Source organism: Stegodyphus dumicola, chromosome 3 (assembly GCF_044657685.1).
Source record: "Stegodyphus dumicola isolate Sdum_Otavi_A_Nest chromosome 3, ASM4465768v1".
In the NCBI taxonomy this organism is placed as follows: Eukaryota; Metazoa; Arthropoda; class Arachnida; order Araneae; family Eresidae; genus Stegodyphus; species Stegodyphus dumicola.
In genome coordinates, this window is record NC_140770.1 from 60,017,466 (window position 1) to 60,036,320 (window position 18,855).

The window sequence follows — 18,855 nt, forward strand, 5'->3', positions numbered from 1 at the left end:
ATTTTCAGTGAAAAAGGCATAGAAAAGTTAAAGTTGGCTATGAAGTTTTCAGACATCGAAAAGTGCAGAATTTGGTGCGGAAACAACAAAAAAAAAAAAAAAAAAAAAAAAAAAAAAAAAAAAAAAAAAAAACCACCAGCGATTTAAATTCTCCGATTCTTCAGATGAGTAAAAAAAGTAAACAAGTAAAAAACAGTAAAAAAGTACTATAGTAAAAAAGCTAGCAGAGCTGTGCTTGCCATTCCTACCAGAGTGCACACAAGGAAAATATTTTCAACCAGAATTTTCTGCATCTGTTTTAGCTAGTCCTCACTGCAAATCTGAGGACTAATACTCCAAAAGCAGGCTCATCAGAAAGACCCAATAAAGGTTTCGTACTGTTGCATTCCTGTACAGGTTCATGCAATTTGGAGTGATTAACAATGACACTTAATAAACACACAATGTATTTGCCAGTATTATTCAGGACATCTCCAAAAACATGTTTACAGTCGTCCAAAAACTGCGACAAGCACATTGAAACAATCAGCAACAGAGCCTTTAGGCTGTAACAGTGAAGACAGCTTCACAGCAAAGTGCTAGAGTACAGCTCCCGACTAGGTTCAGTCTTCTCAGAACTCGACGTACTGTCGAGATTCTCGACGCTACAACTCGCGATGCACTCCACAATAAGCACTAGAATACAGCTTCTGACTCAGTTCAATCGTTCTTGGAGCTCAACACACTCCAAGATAAGACTCGATGATGCACTAACTCGCGATACATTAAGAGACTCTCTCTACGCACTCCCCAATCAACTCAATACTAGACTGAAAATCAACTCGATAGACTCGAGATACTACTGCTACTCCGCATACAGGCAGGGTTTATATAGCTTTTAGCATGCATTCGAGAACATTCTAAGTCAAACCAGTAAGAACTCGTTCTAAATGGTTCTCCATCCGTCTACGGCATATTGCCAATTTCGCTGAAAGATGTTGCCAAATGGGTGATTTCTCGCCAAATCTAGCAAATCCTAAACCTGCTTTGTGGGAAATCTATCTTACCGCAGCTGGAAATTTTTTAACAGTAACTTTCTGAATTTGCCAATAGTCAATTTTTTAAAAGTGTTCTGTTTTCAGGCTTTTAGAATAATTATGTAATAAAGACACAATAACACGCCGAATAAATACTAATTCAGAAGTCAAACAACAAAAATCAGCGTTATATTTACAAAATTTTCACAGTGACTGTTTACTGTGAAAATTTTGTAAATATAACGCTGATTTTTGTTGTTTGACTTCTGAATTAAATATGTAATACCCTGACCTTTTCTCTTCCGCAGAACTTCAACATCTAATCTTAAAAAATTTAAATTCTTTATCAAGTAGATTACAAATATTGCAAGAAAAGGTGGAGTTGCTGAAAACTCCTAACTGTGCAATCAACCGAAAAATTCAGAATTAAATATATTCCAATTAAAAACTGAATTAGAACTTCAATTTTTAGAGAGAATGTTTCTCAACAACATAGCTCCTGTGGTATTGTAAAATAATATTTTACATGAATCCTAATAGTTTTTTTTTTTTTTTATTTTTTTTTTATTTTGTTTACTTTTTGCACACATTTTCATTTTATAAAGTAATTTCTGTTACGTTTTTGCTTAAATGAAATTTTCTATTTCAGTATTATCTTATTTTCTTTATATAAAAACTAACTGCATAAAATGTACTAAAATACAAATATGGAACTCAAAGCAATGAAAACGTTATGATTTTATAAATAAGTTTCCATTACATTTGCATTTTATTTTGAGGAAAGTTAGATTTCTTGAGTGTTCTGTGAAGTTGAAATAATTTTCTTAAATGATAGAATAAGAAATCTTGTTGGTTATGCATTTATAGATTAAAGTCAATTTTTATTTATATATTTATTTATTTAGGTCAATGAATTGAAACATATTAATGTTAAAGGAGACTAACGTAAACATATTAATAGTAATCGTAACAAATATTTTGAAGTGATGTCGGACACGCTAGCCGAAGAGTACAGTTGGGTAAGTGAAAAAAAAAAGGGGGGCATTTAAATCCCTGAAGTTATCATAGGTTATTTTACATAAGTCAACATTTATAAATATATTTTTATGTACATCATCATTTACAAAATATCTTGATAACTTACATTACGTATAATATGAAATCTGCCAAATTAAGTCACACCCAGCACCCGTAGCTCTCAGCCTGAGTCAAATCTTAATTATTCAAAAAATCGAATAAAATAAGACCAGACTTCCATGAATAGTGCATAGTGCTACTAAATGCATATGTGACCATCCCAGAAGAAATAAAGCAGGTAGATATTAGCATCTGGAAAGATATCCCAATGCATGAAGGAAGAGTAATATATTTAGTGTATGAACCTGTTATGTCAAGAAGACTTTAAATGAATTAGAAGACAACATAAAATAGCAGTTTTATCTGATCGCAAATGTTTAAAATGTTATTTAAAATGTCTAACTTTTTTTTATTCTTAAAATGATGTTTAATCCTCATTTGTTCTGCTATTTAATTTTTATGATGTATTGTTACTTAGTTTGTTATCTATCCATTTGTCAGTAATTGAGCTGAATTAAGTAAAGCTTTGTTCTTTTACATTATATTTTACTGCTCGATCAGGCCGACTGCCGTACCAAAGCACTCGGGTTCGAATCTCGGAAAAGGTTCGGGGGTTGTAAATGCATAGTGTCTGTGCATCATGGGGGCACCCAAAATATGCTGCAAGCCGAAACGTTCTTTCAAGAAGCTGATCGTAGGGAAAGAGAACTTGAAAATCCTTGGACTCGTCCTCCGTGTGATAGTTGCATCGCAAAAATGTTATGGTTTTTAATTAATTGACTTTCTGTTTAAATATGCAGTAATTATAATTAAAAATTCACAAGTAAATTTTCCATTTAATGTATTTTTTAGAGATAGTGCAAACTCATCTCCCTGCAACAATTGAAAAGAAAGGTGCTACTATAACAGTTAATCTCAAAAAGGTTGGTGGGTGGTAAATGTATAGTGTCTGTGCAGCATGGGGGCACCCAAAATATGCTGCAACAAAGTTGCTACTACACTCATGTCCATAAATTAAGGATAATTCGGAGTCACGCGGAAATCGAACTCTAAAATATACTAAAATATCACCTGTAACATCACAACACACATCTTCAAGAATCATATGCAAATTTTAGGAAGTAACCAGATGACACCGATGGTACTTCACAATGACGAGAATGTAAGAAAGTGATATATAACGAATACAGGCAAAGAAGTAAAATTGTTCGCAGGCACTTTATAAGCATTTCAGTGCAATAACCAAATAGTTCGCAGGGGCTTTATAAGCATTTCAGTGCAATAACCGACAAAGGACGCACTTGGATGATTTTTTACGTGGTAGAATTATCGGCCGTCTGGAATGTGGGCGTACCCAACTGGAAGTATCAGACAAACTCGGAATTGCCCAGAGTGTCATCTCCAGCCTTTGGCAACGATTCCCAGATGATGGTAATGTGAGTAGACGTTACAGCACACGTCGCCCCAGAGTTACAGCGCCGAATAAGGACCGGTATTTGGCAGTTACTGCCAAAACAAACAGGTGGAGCACAGCCTGAGACCTGCCTCATCAGCTCTCTTCAGCCACTGGTACGACAATTTCAAGGCAGACCGTGTACAGACGCTTAGGGCAGATTGGTTTATATGTTCGTAGACCTGTCAGATGCGTTCCACTTACTGCAACTCACTGTCGCCTGCGGTTAGCCTGGAGTAGAGAGCATGCACTGTGGACACCGCAACAGTGGGCTTGTGTGATGTTTTCCGACGAGTCCAGGTTTAGCTTGCAGTCTGATTCTCGCCGGACTTTCATATGGAGAGCTCCAGGTATTCGTTACCACCAAGAAAGCATCATTGAACGACACCGTTACGGTGGTGTAGGAGTGCTCGTTTGGGGTGGAATTATTCTGGGTTCCAGAACTGACCTTCATGTTCAAATTGGAATCATGACAAGCCATATCTATCGGGACGTCATTCTGGAACAACATGTACATTTGTTTCGGGGTGCCATGGGCACACAATTTGTTTATGGATGACAACGCCAGTCCTCACCGTGCAAATATCGTAAGCGAATGCCTTCAATCGGAGGATATCACCCGTACAGACTGGCCAGCATTCTCACCAGACTTGAACCAGTAGAACACGTGTGGGACATGCTTGGCCGACGAGTTGCAGCCAGTCAACCTCCTTCTACATGTCTACCGGAACTTCGGAGTGCATTGCTTTTTGAGTGATGTAATATCCCCCAAGATCAGATCGATAATTTGATACTCAGATGCCTAGGCGTTGTACGGACTGTATTGCATCGTCTGGGAGACATACAATGTATTAACAATCAAACCAACCATGTAATATTGGTTTTTTGTAAATAAGTTTTTTTTTTTTTTTTTTTTTTTCGTAATTTGCTCCAGGGAGAAAAAAAAATCGCTAATTTTTTTAATAATATCAAACATATAGCATCTGTTTTTGCTCTTTACCTTTTGTTTAATAAATAAGCTTTACAAATAAGTCAAATTTGTTTTGCTTCTAACTTTTCCTTTGCCTGATTTTGCATTATCCTTAATTTATGGACATGAGTGTATAACAGCGAGTACTTTTGTGTACAGAAGCTGTCTTGAAAGCTTAGAATCTAAAATTTTAAGTTTGTATTTGTTTTTACTGAATTGTAAGTATTATAAATTCATATGTTTGGAAGCGTCCGAGTTTCAAAAATAATAAAAGTATAAATGATAAATAATAAAGCTTCAAAATAGTAAATCAAACAATCATCAAAATGTTTAGTACCTATTTAAAAATTTGGAGCTTTCTTTCAATTTTAAAGTAATTTAAAATTTAATAAATAGCTTTAAAACTCTTGCCAGTCACTGCTCATCTCAATGCATATAATAGCATTATAATTTTTTATAATAATAATGCATATTTTGTTTAATTTCATGAGGCTGAAGGAGACATTGTAAACTTATATTATGAATACGAGTCATATTTTGTAAAATTCGATGAAAGGCCATTCGAAAAACATGTATACATTGACAGAATTGCCGATATAAATAAAATATGTTATTAACAATATTAACTTCTTATTAATTAAGAAAAGGCTGCATTAAATATATTAAAAGGATCTTTTAAAATTTTTGCAGGAAATGAATTTAAGTTTCTCTTAAGTGAATGGATATTTTTATATCTTTATTACCGTATTTGCAGGCGCATAAGGCACATCCCCCTTTTTTTATACACATTTCATTATAATGAATTTACAGTATTTTAAATATAAATACAAAGTAATACTTTATACCCACAATTCATCTGGGGAAGAGCTTTTAATTTTCTTCATCAAAACCTAAACACTCATCACCATAGCTAAATGAAAAGTCACTTGAAACCTCTCCTAAATCAGCATTCGAGTCCTCATACAACAGATTGTCCTCTGTACCATCCAGTGTATTAATAATGCCACACTTCATACATGATTTAACCTCTGCCTCTGTTTTCACAGCATCCCAAGATGCTTTGACCCATTCACAAACTTTCCAAATGTTAGGCCTTCCCCTTCTTCTTGATGGTGTAACCTCAAAATTTGAAGCCTGCATCCAGCTTGCATGCTTTGTTACAGCAATTTCAACATTGTTTTTGAACCATAATTTGCCAACAAACTTAAGAAACACCAAACAGTTGAAATTTCCCACACTTAAAAGTCGTTCGCAAAAATTGCAGTTTTCATGCCAGATGCACATTTACTAAGCTCTCCGTAACTGTAATATTCCCACACATCGCAAGGAAACAAGAAAAAAATCACATAACTCCAAAAAAAGAGGAAATTTCCAGAAATTAATGCAATCAAAAACTGAGTATCGACATACAAGATGCACCTCCTTTTTTTCCCGACTTATTTTCAAAGAAAAAAAGTGCGTCTTATACACTAGAAAATTTGCTATTTAAAACTTTCTTACATTTATTGGAAAACAAATTGTTTTATATGCTTAATTTCATTCACATAACTATGCTCACTGTAGTTATTGGCTATACTAAATATTTGAATGAAGAAATGTAAGTTTTATTTGCACAAAAACTATTAGCATATGTTTTATAGCAATACACGCAAGTACACAAAAGTGATACACAAAAACTATGAGCATATAGTTTTATAGCAATTTATGAGAGCAAAGTTTTACATAAAAATGTAAATGAATCATAAACGCATCTGTTATATAATTTCAATACAATGAGATATAACAATAATCACTGAGGAAATCTGATATGATTGTGATGACTATATTCAATAATTAAAAAATTCCAAAGATTCCAGTAAGATTTTAATAACTGGAAAAGTAACTTCTTACTGGATCAATAAAACGCTTTTCTGCTGTTATCAGTTTTACTGGAGGAGATGTCTGAAATACTGCTATTGCGACATTATACTGATTAAACTAATGTAACACTGTGCGACACCCACACAGATCTTTAAAGCAGCAATTCTCAACAGGTGGTACACAATATAAAAAATAGGTGGTAGGCAAAGAAACAAAGTTCAAAAATTCTATGAAGAAAAAAAGAACAATTGTTAGAAAATTCCTGTGATTGCACTTCCACTGAAGATTTCATAAATAACAACTTTTGGCTACACCGAAAAAAAGAATTTAAAGGCATTTCAAATAAAGCTAAATTTTTATTGCCTTTTCGCACAACCTATTTGTGTGAACAAGGATTTTCTTCCATGTTTTATTTGAAAAATAAATACAGAATAAAATTAAAAGTGGATCACACTTAAAGCTAAGTGAAATAAGGCCAGACAAAGAAATTGATCTCTCTTAAACAGGCCCAAATTTTACACTAAATTTAAGTATATAACTTAAATTTTGATAATTAAAATGGTAACCAATTCTTAATTAATATTTTTTATGTGTGCCTATTTAATACAGATAGCCAATAGCTTGTGCAAATGGCAAAACATTTATTTTTTCTATTTATATTGAGAAACTGAATAAGTATTATAAAATGTACAATAATTATACTGGTTGTACTAAGGTTTTTAAATTTTTGTTTAGATGGTATGTGTTAGTCAAAAGGTTGAGAACCGCTGCTTTAAAGCAATTAAATTTATGTCACTTTGTGAAGTTATACAAAAGTCGCAGTGTGACATTAACATCATTATCGCAGCATGACTTTACTACCATACTCAAAGACAAAGAAGCAACAATAACAAAAAAAAGAAGCCAAGAGAAAAAATTGGTATCTTACCTCTCAGCCTCCACATCCACAGGGCTTGTTTGCTCACATCCTCTTCTTGGGCGCTTCGCATTCCTATAATAAACAAAAATAGGTACAATTTTATTACCGAGACCATAATAAACCACAGTGACAGTACATGCATAAAAGCACCAAACTTGGCACACACATCCATTTAAATCATAAATTGACATCACATAAATTTAGATACTTCTAAATGCAAGTGAATTATGACTGCACATAAATTTAGATAGCTCTAAATTTTAATTTACCACTGAAATACTGGTATACTTTTTAAACTTTTTAAAAGTGCATCGAATCTATCTATTTAGAAATTGCCAGAGATGAAAAATTTGCAATAAAATTTTGACAAAGAAAAGGCATCATTCATGATTGTGTGTGATTATGACAAAGCCTCAAGGGCTATCTGCCTGTGCCTTTGTGGAGCACTTTCTAAGGGAAACTGGCTTGTATACACGTTACACATGGGGAAAACCACGAAAACGCCCAGTCCGTTCCTGGGATTCGAACCTCGGACCGACTACCAGCGTTCGGTGACTCCACCGCTCGGCCGCTGGTGGGCCTCATTCGTGATAGAAAATTAGGCTTAAACTATAGTCCAAGAACCATGAAATGAAACCATTTCATCGATAACTCAACAACTAAATGGCACCTTTAATCTTCTAGGTGTATCTACGGATTATTTCGTATTGAAAGATGGCTTTCCAAATCACGACACGCAGAATATTCTTGTCAGATTTTGATAAATACGAAATGGTTTCGAATGAATGCGGCAACTGGCAGTAGGGAAATAGCAATCAATAGAGAAAGATGTTACAGCGCGAGGTTCATAAATAAAAACCTCGTATCCAGCCACACTATCTGCCGACCTGTAGGCGATTTTCGTGCCGAAACCGAAAAATACTAAGAAGCCTTCGACCGAAAGCTTTGTGTATGCAAAAAGTTTGTGAAACAAAATTTCTTCTATAAAATAAAATGCAATTTGCACTGAACCCATGAATTACTTTTAAAGAAATTAATATCACCTAATTTACAAATAATTTCTTTTAGCATGGAATAAATACTTAAACAGGTATCTTACAATTACATGAAATAACGTAATCTTTAAAGGCATTGATGTATACAATATAAATATTTGCTTGTTATTTTATGAAATAACAGTGTCTGGGAAGCCCACTCAAATATCCTGTAGAATTTTAACAAATTATTTTATAGGATACAAATATGCATCTGTTTTTTTATGAAATATGTGAAATTCATGCAAATAAAATTAAGGATTATGAAATTTATTTTAATATAAATAATTCTGCAAAAAGAAATATTCAGGAGACTTTATTCCCCTTATTTTCCTATTATTGTCATCATAGAAAAATAATAGCATTTATCTTAAAGATAATTAGCTTATTTAAAAAATACAATCTGTAAGCACTTTCTTTAACTCGATATAAGATCCATTTATTTTAAATACTTTTCTAAAACTTTTTATAAAAAATAAGAAAATAATGTAAGCAAAAACCTTGTGGTTGAAAAGTTATGCAAACCTTGGGTTCAGTACCCCTCAAATAAATAATGAAAACAATCTCAGATTTTATAGGATAAAAATTAGGTCCAAACGGGCAATTTTTTTCATTTACAGACAATCATTAGATGTTTGGGCTAATGCTACTTTGGACTAAAAGTATTTAAAAGCTACAATTTCAGACAGACTGTCTTGCACACTTAAAATACAAATGTTTTATTAATTACACTGCTTGCCTTAAAAATATGTTTCTTAATCAAAAATTTGCTAAATTTTTATAAAACATAAACTACAATTTGTTACAATTAATTAAATTGTTCAACGTTGTTTAATTAATTGTTTAGGCGGTCAGAGCCGGAACAGCTAATGAAGTTTAGGAGACTGTGATATTACTTTCGGTTTTGTGAAATGAAGAATTACATAGGATACTTTTAGATTGAAGTTCTGTAGAAACAAAAAAGTAAGTACCATCCCTCTTTCTGAAGCTCTTTATTTGTTTATTGACTTTTGGTAATTAAAAGGTCACTAAAGGAGATATCAGCGAAAAAACATACATTGAAAACAAAGTTAAAACAAAACGTTGCCGACAAAAATATCCAAAGAAGTGATTTGGAAGTGCTGAAGAATAAGTTTAAAGTGTTCGAGACAAAGATAAATTCCAATTTCGATTCTTTGTTCGGGTTATGTATTGAAGAAAGTGCAGTCAAAAGTCTTTAATCCGGACATCCATAATCCGGAATGATCTATAATCCGGACTTCAAAGCTACAAATTTTCCGCGCATGCGTTTACGCATGTGCATAATACGTTTACGCATGCGCGTTTAATGTATAACGGACGGTATAAGCTAAGCTAAAATAATCTATTTCAGTTAATGTTGCAGATTGTGTTGTTCCTTAATCTTCTAATTGGATACGGCTTATTATTTTCTTTTAGACTATTAGAGCAATTTAATAAAAGTAAGTTGGAACTTTCGATTATGTCAAACACAATTTCCGATACTGGAGATGATGGTAATGTGAGTAGACGTTACAGCACAGGTCGCCCCAGAGTTACAGCACCGAATAAGGACCGGTATTTGGCAGTTACTGCCAAAACAAACAGGTGGAGCACAGCCTGAGACCTGCCTCGTCAGCTCTCTTCAGCCACTGGTACGACAATTTCAAGGCAGACCGTGTACAGATGCTTAGGGCAGATTGGTTTATATGTTCGTAGACCTGTCAGATGCGTTCCACTTACTGCAACTCACTGTCGCCTGCGGTTAGCCTGGAGTAGAGAGCATGCACTGTGGACACCGCAACAGTGGGCTTGTGTGATGTTTTCCGACGAGTCCAGGTTTAGCTTGCAGTCTGATTCTCGCCGGACTTTCATATGGAGAGCTCCAGGTATTCGTTACCACCAAGAAAGCATCATTGAACGACACCGTTACGGTGGTGTAGGAGTGCTCGTTTGGGGTGGAATTATTCTGAGTTCCAGAACTGACCTTCATGTTCAAATTGGAATCATGACAAGCCATATCTATCGGGACGTCATTCTGGAACAACATGTACATTTGTTTCGGGGTGCCATGGGCACACAATTTGTTTATGGATGACAACGCCAGTCCTCACCGTGCAAATATCGTAAGCGAATGCCTTCAATCGGAGGATATCACCCGTACAGACTGGCCAGCATTCTCACCAGACTTGAACCAGTAGAACACGTGTGGGACATGCTTGGCCGACGAGTTGCAGCCCGTCAACCTCCTTCTACATGTCTACCGGAACTTCGGAGTGCATTGCTTTTTGAGTGATGTAATATCCCCCAAGATCAGATCGATAATTTGATACTCAGATGCCTAGGCGTTGTACGGACTGTATTGCATCGTCTGGGAGACATACAATGTATTAACAATCAAACCAACCATGTAATATTGGTTTTTTGTAAATAAGTTTTTTTTTTTTTTTTTTGGTAATTTGCTCCAGGGAGAAAAAAAAATAGCTAATTTTTTTAATAATATCAAACATATAGCATCTGTTTTTGCTCTTTACCTTTTGTTTAATAAATAAGCTTTACAAATAAGTCAAATTTGTTTTGCTTCTAACTTTTCCTTTGCCTGATTTTGCATTATCCTTAATTTATGGACATGAGTGTATAACAGCGAGTACTTTTGTGTACAGAAGCTGTCTTGAAAGCTTAGAATCTAAAATTTTAAGTTTGTATTTGTTTTTACTGAATTGTAAGTATTATAAATTCATATGTTTGGAAGCGTCCGAGTTTCAAAAATAATAAAAGTATAAATGATAAATAATAAAGCTTCAAAATAGTAAATCAAACAATCATCAAAATGTTTAGTACCTATTTAAAAATTTGGAGCTTTCTTTCAATTTTAAAGTAATTTAAAATTTAATAAATAGCTTTAAAACTCTTGCCAGTCACTGCTCATCTCAATGCATATAATAGCATTATAATTTTTTATAATAATGCATATTTTGTTTAATTTCATGAGGCTGAAGGAGACATTGTAAACTTATATTATGAATACGAGTCATATTTTGTAAAATTCGATGAAAGGCCATTCGAAAAACATGTATACATTGACAGAATTGCCGATATAAATAAAATATGTTATTAACAATATTAACTTCTTATTAATTAAGAAAAGGCTGCATTAAATATATTAAAAGGATCTTTTAAAATTTTTGCAGGAAATGAATTTAAGTTTCTCTTAAGTGAATGGATATTTTTATATCTTTATTACCGTATTTGCAGGCGCATAAGGCACATCCCCCTTTTTTTATACACATTTCATTATAATGAATTTACAGTATTTTAAATATAAATACAAAGTAATACTTTATACCCACAATTCATCTGGGGAAGAGCTTTTAATTTTCTTCATCAAAACCTAAACACTCATCACCATAGCTAAATGAAAAGTCACTTGAAACCTCTCCTAAATCAGCATTCGAGTCCTCATACAACAGATTGTCCTCTGTACCATCCAGTGTATTAATAATGCCACACTTCATACATGATTTAACCTCTGCCTCTGTTTTCACAGCATCCCAAGATGCTTTGACCCATTCACAAACTTTCCAAATGTTAGGCCTTCCCCTTCTTCTTGATGGTGTAACCTCAAAATTTGAAGCCTGCATCCAGCTTGCATGCTTTGTTACAGCAATTTCAACATTGTTTTTGAACCATAATTTGCCAACAAACTTAAGAAACACCAAACAGTTGAAATTTCCCACACTTAAAAGTCGTTCGCAAAAATTGCAGTTTTCATGCCAGATGCACATTTACTAAGCTCTCCGTAACTGTAATATTCCCACACATCGCAAGGAAACAAGAAAAAAATCACATAACTCCAAAAAAAGAGGAAATTTCCAGAAATTAATGCAATCAAAAACTGAGTATCGACATACAAGATGCACCTCCTTTTTTTCCCGACTTATTTTCAAAGAAAAAAAGTGCGTCTTATACACTAGAAAATTTGCTATTTAAAACTTTCTTACATTTATTGGAAAACAAATTGTTTTATATGCTTAATTTCATTCACATAACTATGCTCACTGTAGTTATTGGCTATACTAAATATTTGAATGAAGAAATGTAAGTTTTATTTGCACAAAAACTATTAGCATATGTTTTATAGCAATACACACAAGTACACAAAAGTGATACACAAAAACTATGAGCATATAGTTTTATAGCAATTTATGAGAGCAAAGTTTTAGATAAAAATGTAAATGAATCATAAACGCATCTGTTATATAATTTCAATACAATGAGATATAACAATAATCACTGAGGAAATCTGATATGATTGTGATGACTATATTCAATAATTAAAAAATTCCAAAGATTCCAGTAAGATTTTAATAACTGGAAGAGTAACTTCTTACTGGATCAATAAAACGCTTTTCTGCTGTTATCAGTTTTACTGGAGGAGATGTCTGAAATACTGCTATTGCGACATTATACTGATTAAACTAATGTAACACTGTGCGACACCCACACAGATCTTTAAAGCAGCAATTCTCAACAGGTGGTACACAAGATAAAAAATAGGTGGTAGGCAAAGAAACAAAGTTCAAAAATTCTATGAAGAAAAAAAGAACAATTGTTAGAAAATTCCTGTGATTGCACTTCCACTGAAGATTTCATAAATAACAACTTTTGGCTACACCGAAAAAAAGAATTTAAAGGCATTTCAAATAAAGCTAAATTTTTATTGCCTTTTCGCACAACCTATTTGTGTGAACAAGGATTTTCTTCCATGTTTTATTTGAAAAATAAATACAGAATAAAATTAAAAGTGGATCACACTTAAAGCTAAGTGAAATAAGGCCAGACAAAGAAATTGATCTCTCTTAAACAGGCCCAAATTTTACACTAAATTTAAGTATATAACTTAAATTTTGATAATTAAAATGGTAACCAATTCTTAATTAATATTTTTTATGTGTGCCTATTTAATACAGATAGCCAATAGCTTGTGCAAATGGCAAAACATTTATTTTTTCTATTTATATTGAGAAACTGAATAAGTATTATAAAATGTACAATAATTATACTGGTTGTACTAAGGTTTTTAAATTTTTGTTTAGATGGTATGTGTTAGTCAAAAGGTTGAGAACCGCTGCTTTAAAGCAATTAAATTTATGTCACTTTGTGAAGTTATACAAAAGTCGCAGTGTGACATTAACATCATTATCGCAGCATGACTTTACTACCATACTCAAAGACAAAGAAGCAACAATAACAAAAAAAAGAAGCCAAGAGAAAAAATTGGTATCTTACCTCTCAGCCTCCACATCCACAGGGCTTGTTTGCTCACATCCTCTTCTTGGGCGCTTCGCATTCCTATAATAAACAAAAATAGGTACAATTTTATTACAGAGACCATAATAAACCACAGTGACAGTACATGCATAAAAGCACCAAACTTGGCACACACATCCATTTAAATCATAAATTGACATCACATAAATTTAGATACTTCTAAATGCAAGTGAATTATGACTGCACATAAATTTAGATAGCTCTAAATTTTAATTTACCACTGAAATACTGGTATACTTTTTAAACTTTTTAAAAGTGCATCGAATCTATCTATTTAGAAATTGCCAGAGATGAAAAATTTGCAATAAAATTTTGACAAAGAAAAGGCATCATTCATGATTGTGTGTGATTATGACAAAGCCTCAAGGGCTATCTGCCTGTGCCTTTGTGGAGCACTTTCTAAGGGAAACTGGCTTGTATACACGTTACACATGGGGAAAACCACGAAAACGCCCAGCCCGTTCCTGGGATTCGAACCTCGGACCGACTACCAGCGTTCGGTGACTCCACCGCTCGGCCGCTGGTGGGCCTCATTCGTGATAGAAAATTAGGCTTAAACTATAGTCCAAGAACCATGAAATGAAACCATTTCATCGATAACTCAACAACTAAATGGCACCTTTAATCTTCTAGGTGTATCTACGGATTATTTCGTATTGAAAGATGGCTTTCCAAATCACGACACGCAGAATATTCTTGTCAGATTTTGATAAATACGAAATGGTTTCGAATGAATGCGGCAACTGGCAGTAGGGAAATAGCAATCAATAGAGAAAGATGTTACAGCGCGAGGTTCATAAATAAAAACCTCGTATCCAGCCACGCTATCTGCCGACCTGTAGGCGATTTTCGTGCCGAAACCGAAAAATACTAAGAAGCCTTCGACCGAAAGCTTTGTGTATGCAAAAAGTTTGTGAAACAAAATTTCTTCTATAAAATAAAATGCAATTTGCACTGAACCCATGAATTACTTTTAAAGAAATTAATATCACCTAATTTACAAATAATTTCTTTTAGCATGGAATAAATACTTAAACAGGTATCTTACAATTACATGAAATAACGTAATCTTTAAAGGCATTGATGTATACAATATAAATATTTGCTTGTTATTTTATGAAATAACAGTGTCTGGGAAGCCCACTCAAATATCCTGTAGAATTTTAACAAATTATTTTATAGGATACAAATATGCATCTGTTTTTTTATGAAATATGTGAAATTCATGCAAATAAAATTAAGGATTATGAAATTTATTTTAATATAAATAACTCTGCAAAAAGAAATATTCAGGAGACTTTATTCCCCTTATTTTCCTATTATTGTCATCATAAAAAAATAATAGCATTTATCTTAAAGATAATTAGCTTATTTAAAAAATACAATCTGTAAGCACTTTCTTTAACTCGATATAAGATCCATTTATTTTAAATACTTTTCTAAAACTTTTTATAAAAAATAAGAAAATAATGTAAGCACAAACCTTGTGGTTGAAAAGTTATGCAAACCTTGGGTTCAGTACCCCTCAAATAAATAATGAAAACAATCTCAGATTTTATAGGATAAAAATTAGGTCCAAACGGGCAATTTTTTTCATTTACAGACAATCATTAGATGTTTGGGCTAATGCTACTTTGGACTAAAAGTATTTAAAAGCTACAATTTCAGACAGACTGTCTTGCACACTTAAAATACAAATGTTTTATTAATTACACTGCTTGCCTTAAAAATATGTTTCTTAATCAAAAATTTGCTAAATTTTTATAAAACATAAACTAATACTTATAAAAGAGCCTGAGGCAATTTGTTACAATTAATTAAATTGTTCAACGTTGTTTAATTAATTGTTTAGGCGGTCAGAGCCGGAACAGCTAATGAAGTTTATGAGACTGTGATATTACTTTCGGTTTTGTGAAATGAAGAATTACATAGGATACTTTCAGATTGAAGTTCTGTAGAAACAAAAAAGTAAGTACCATCCCTCTTTCTGAAGCTCTTTATTTGTTTATTGACTTTTGGTAATTAAAAGGTCACTAAAGGAGATATCAGCGAAAAAACATACATTGAAAACAAAGTTAAAACAAAACGTTGCCGACAAAAATATCCAAAGAAGTGATTTGGAAGTGCTGAAGAATAAGTTTAAAGTGTTCGAGACAAAGATAAATTCCAATTTCGATTCTTTGTTCGGGTTATGTATTGAAGAAAGTGCAGTCAAAAGTCTTTAATCCGGACATCCATAATCCGGAATGATCTATAATCCGGACCTCAAAGCTACAAATTTTCCGCGCATGCGTTTACGCATATGCATAATACGTTTACGCATGCGCGTTTAATGTATAACGGACGGTATAAGCTAAGCTAAAATAATCTATTTCAGTTAATGTTGCAGATTGTGTTGTTCCTTAATCTTCTAATTGGATACGGCTTATTATTTTCGTTTAGACTATTAGAGCAATTTAATAAAAGTAAGTTGGAACTTTCGATTATGTCAAACACAATTTCCGATACTGGAGATGATGGTAATGTGAGTAGACGTTACAGCACAGGTCGCCCCAGAGTTACAGCGCCGAATAAGGACCGGTATTTGGCAGTTACTGCCAAAACAAACAGGTGGAGCACAGCCTGAGACCTGCCTCGTCAGCTCTCTTCAGCCACTGGTACGACAATTTCAAGGCAGACCGTGTACAGACGCTTAGGGCAGATTGGTTTATATGTTCGTAGACCTGTCAGATGCGTTCCACTTACTGCAACTCACTGTCGCCTGCGGTTAGCCTGGAGTAGAGAGCATGCACTGTGGACACCGCTACAGTGGGCTTGTGTGATGTTTTCCGACGAGTCCAGGTTTAGCTTGCAGTCTGATTCTCGCCGGACTTTCATATGGAGAGCTCCAGGTATTCGTTACCACCAAGAAAGCATCATTGAACGACACCGTTACGGTGGTGTAGGAGTGCTCGTTTGGGGTGGAATTATTCTGGGTTCCAGAACTGACCTTCATGTTCAAATTGGAATCATGACAAGCCATATCTATCGGGACGTCATTCTGGAACAACATGTACATTTGTTTCGGGGTGCCATGGGCACACAATTTGTTTATGGATGACAACGCCAGTCCTCACCGTGCAAATATCGTAAGCGAATGCCTTCAATCGGAGGATATCACCCGTACAGACTGGCCAGCATTCTCACCAGACTTGAACCAGTAGAACACGTGTGGGACATGCTTGGCCGACGAGTTGCAGCCCGTCAACCTCCTTCTACATGTCTACCGGAACTTCGGAGTGCATTGCTTTTTGAGTGATGTAATATCCCCCAAGATCAGATCGATAATTTGATACTCAGATGCCTAGGCGTTGTACGGACTGTATTGCATCGTCTGGGAGACATACAATGTATTAACAATCAAACCAACCATGTAATATTGGTTTTTTGTAAATAAGTTTTTTTTTTTTTTTTGGTAATTTGCTCCAGGGAGAAAAAAAATCGCTAATTTTTTTAATAATATCAAACATATAGCATCTGTTTTTGCTCTTTACCTTTTGTTTAATAAATAAGCTTTACAAATAAGTCAAATTTGTTTTGCTTCTAACTTTTCCTTTGCCTGATTTTGCATTATCCTTAATTTATGGACATGAGTGTATAACAGCGAGTACTTTTGTGTACAGAAGCTGTCTTGAAAGCTTAGAATCTAAAATTTTAAGTTTGTATTTGTTTTTACTGAATTGTAAGTATTATAAATTCATATGTTTGGAAGCGTCCGAGTTTCAAAAATAATAAAAGTATAAATGATAAATAATAAAGCTTCAAAATAGTAAATCAAACAATCATCAAAATGTTTAGTACCTATTTAAAAATTTGGAGCTTTCTTTCAATTTTAAAGTAATTTAAAATTTAATAAATAGCTTTAAAACTCTTGCCAGTCACTGCTCATCTCAATGCATATAATAGCATTATAATTTTTTATAATAATAATGCATATTTTGTTTAATTTCATGAGGCTGAAGGAGACATTGTAAACTTATATTATGAATACGAGTCATATTTTGTAAAATTCGATGAAAGGCCATTCGAAAAACATGTATACATTGACAGAATTGCCGATATAAATAAAATATGTTATTAACAATATTAACTTCTTATTAATTAAGAAAAGGCTGCATTAAATATATTAAAAGGATCTTTTAAAATTTTTGCAGGAAATGAATTTAAGTTTCTCTTAAGTGAATGGATATTTTTATATCTTTATTACCGTATTTGCAGGCGCATAAGGCACATCCCCCTTTTTTTATACACATTTCATTATAATGAATTTACAGTATTTTAAATATAAATACAAAGTAATACTTTATACCCACAATTCATCTGGGGAAGAGCTTTTAATTTTCTTCATCAAAACCTAAACACTCATCACCATAGCTAAATGAAAAGTCACTTGAAACCTCTCCTAAATCAGCATTCGAGTCCTCATACAACAGATTGTCCTCTGTACCATCCAGTGTATTAATAATGCCACACTTCATACATGATTTAACCTCTGCCTCTGTTTTCACAGCATCCCAAGATGCTTTGACCCATTCACAAACTTTCCAAATGTTAGGCCTTCCCCTTCTTCTTGATGGTGTAACCTCAAAATTTGAAGCCTGCATCCAGCTTGCATGCTTTGTTACAGCAATTTCAACATTGTTTTTGAACCATAATTTGCCAACAAACTTAAGAAACACCAAACAGTTGAAATTTCCCACACTTAAAAGTCGTTCGCAAAAATTGCAGTTTTCATGCCAGATGCACATTTACTAAGCTCTCCGTAACTGTAATATTCCCACACATCGCAAGGAAACAAGAAAAAAATCACATAACTCCAAAAAAAGAGGAAATTTCCAGAAATTAATGCAATCAAAAACTGAGTATCGACATACAAGATGCACCTCCTTTTTTTCCCGACTTATTTTCAAAGAAAAAAAGTGCGTCTTATACACTAGAAAATTTGCTATTTAAAACTTTCTTACATTTATTGGAAAACAAATTGTTTTATATGCTTAATTTCATTCACATAACTATGCTCACTGTAGTTATTGGCTATACTAAATATTTGAATGAAGAAATGTAAGTTTTATTTGCACAAAAACTATTAGCATATGTTTTATAGCAATACACGCAAGTACACAAAAGTGATACACAAAAACTATGAGCATATAGTTTTA

The 18,855-nt window shown here is 33.5% G+C and overlaps 1 long non-coding RNA gene across 3 annotated transcripts in view; it reads left to right on the top strand.

The window, feature by feature from the left end:
- LOC146998013 (uncharacterized) overlaps positions 1–18,855 on the top strand; it is a 123,208-nt gene that overhangs the window by 11,630 nt on the left and 92,723 nt on the right. The window lies entirely within an intron of this gene.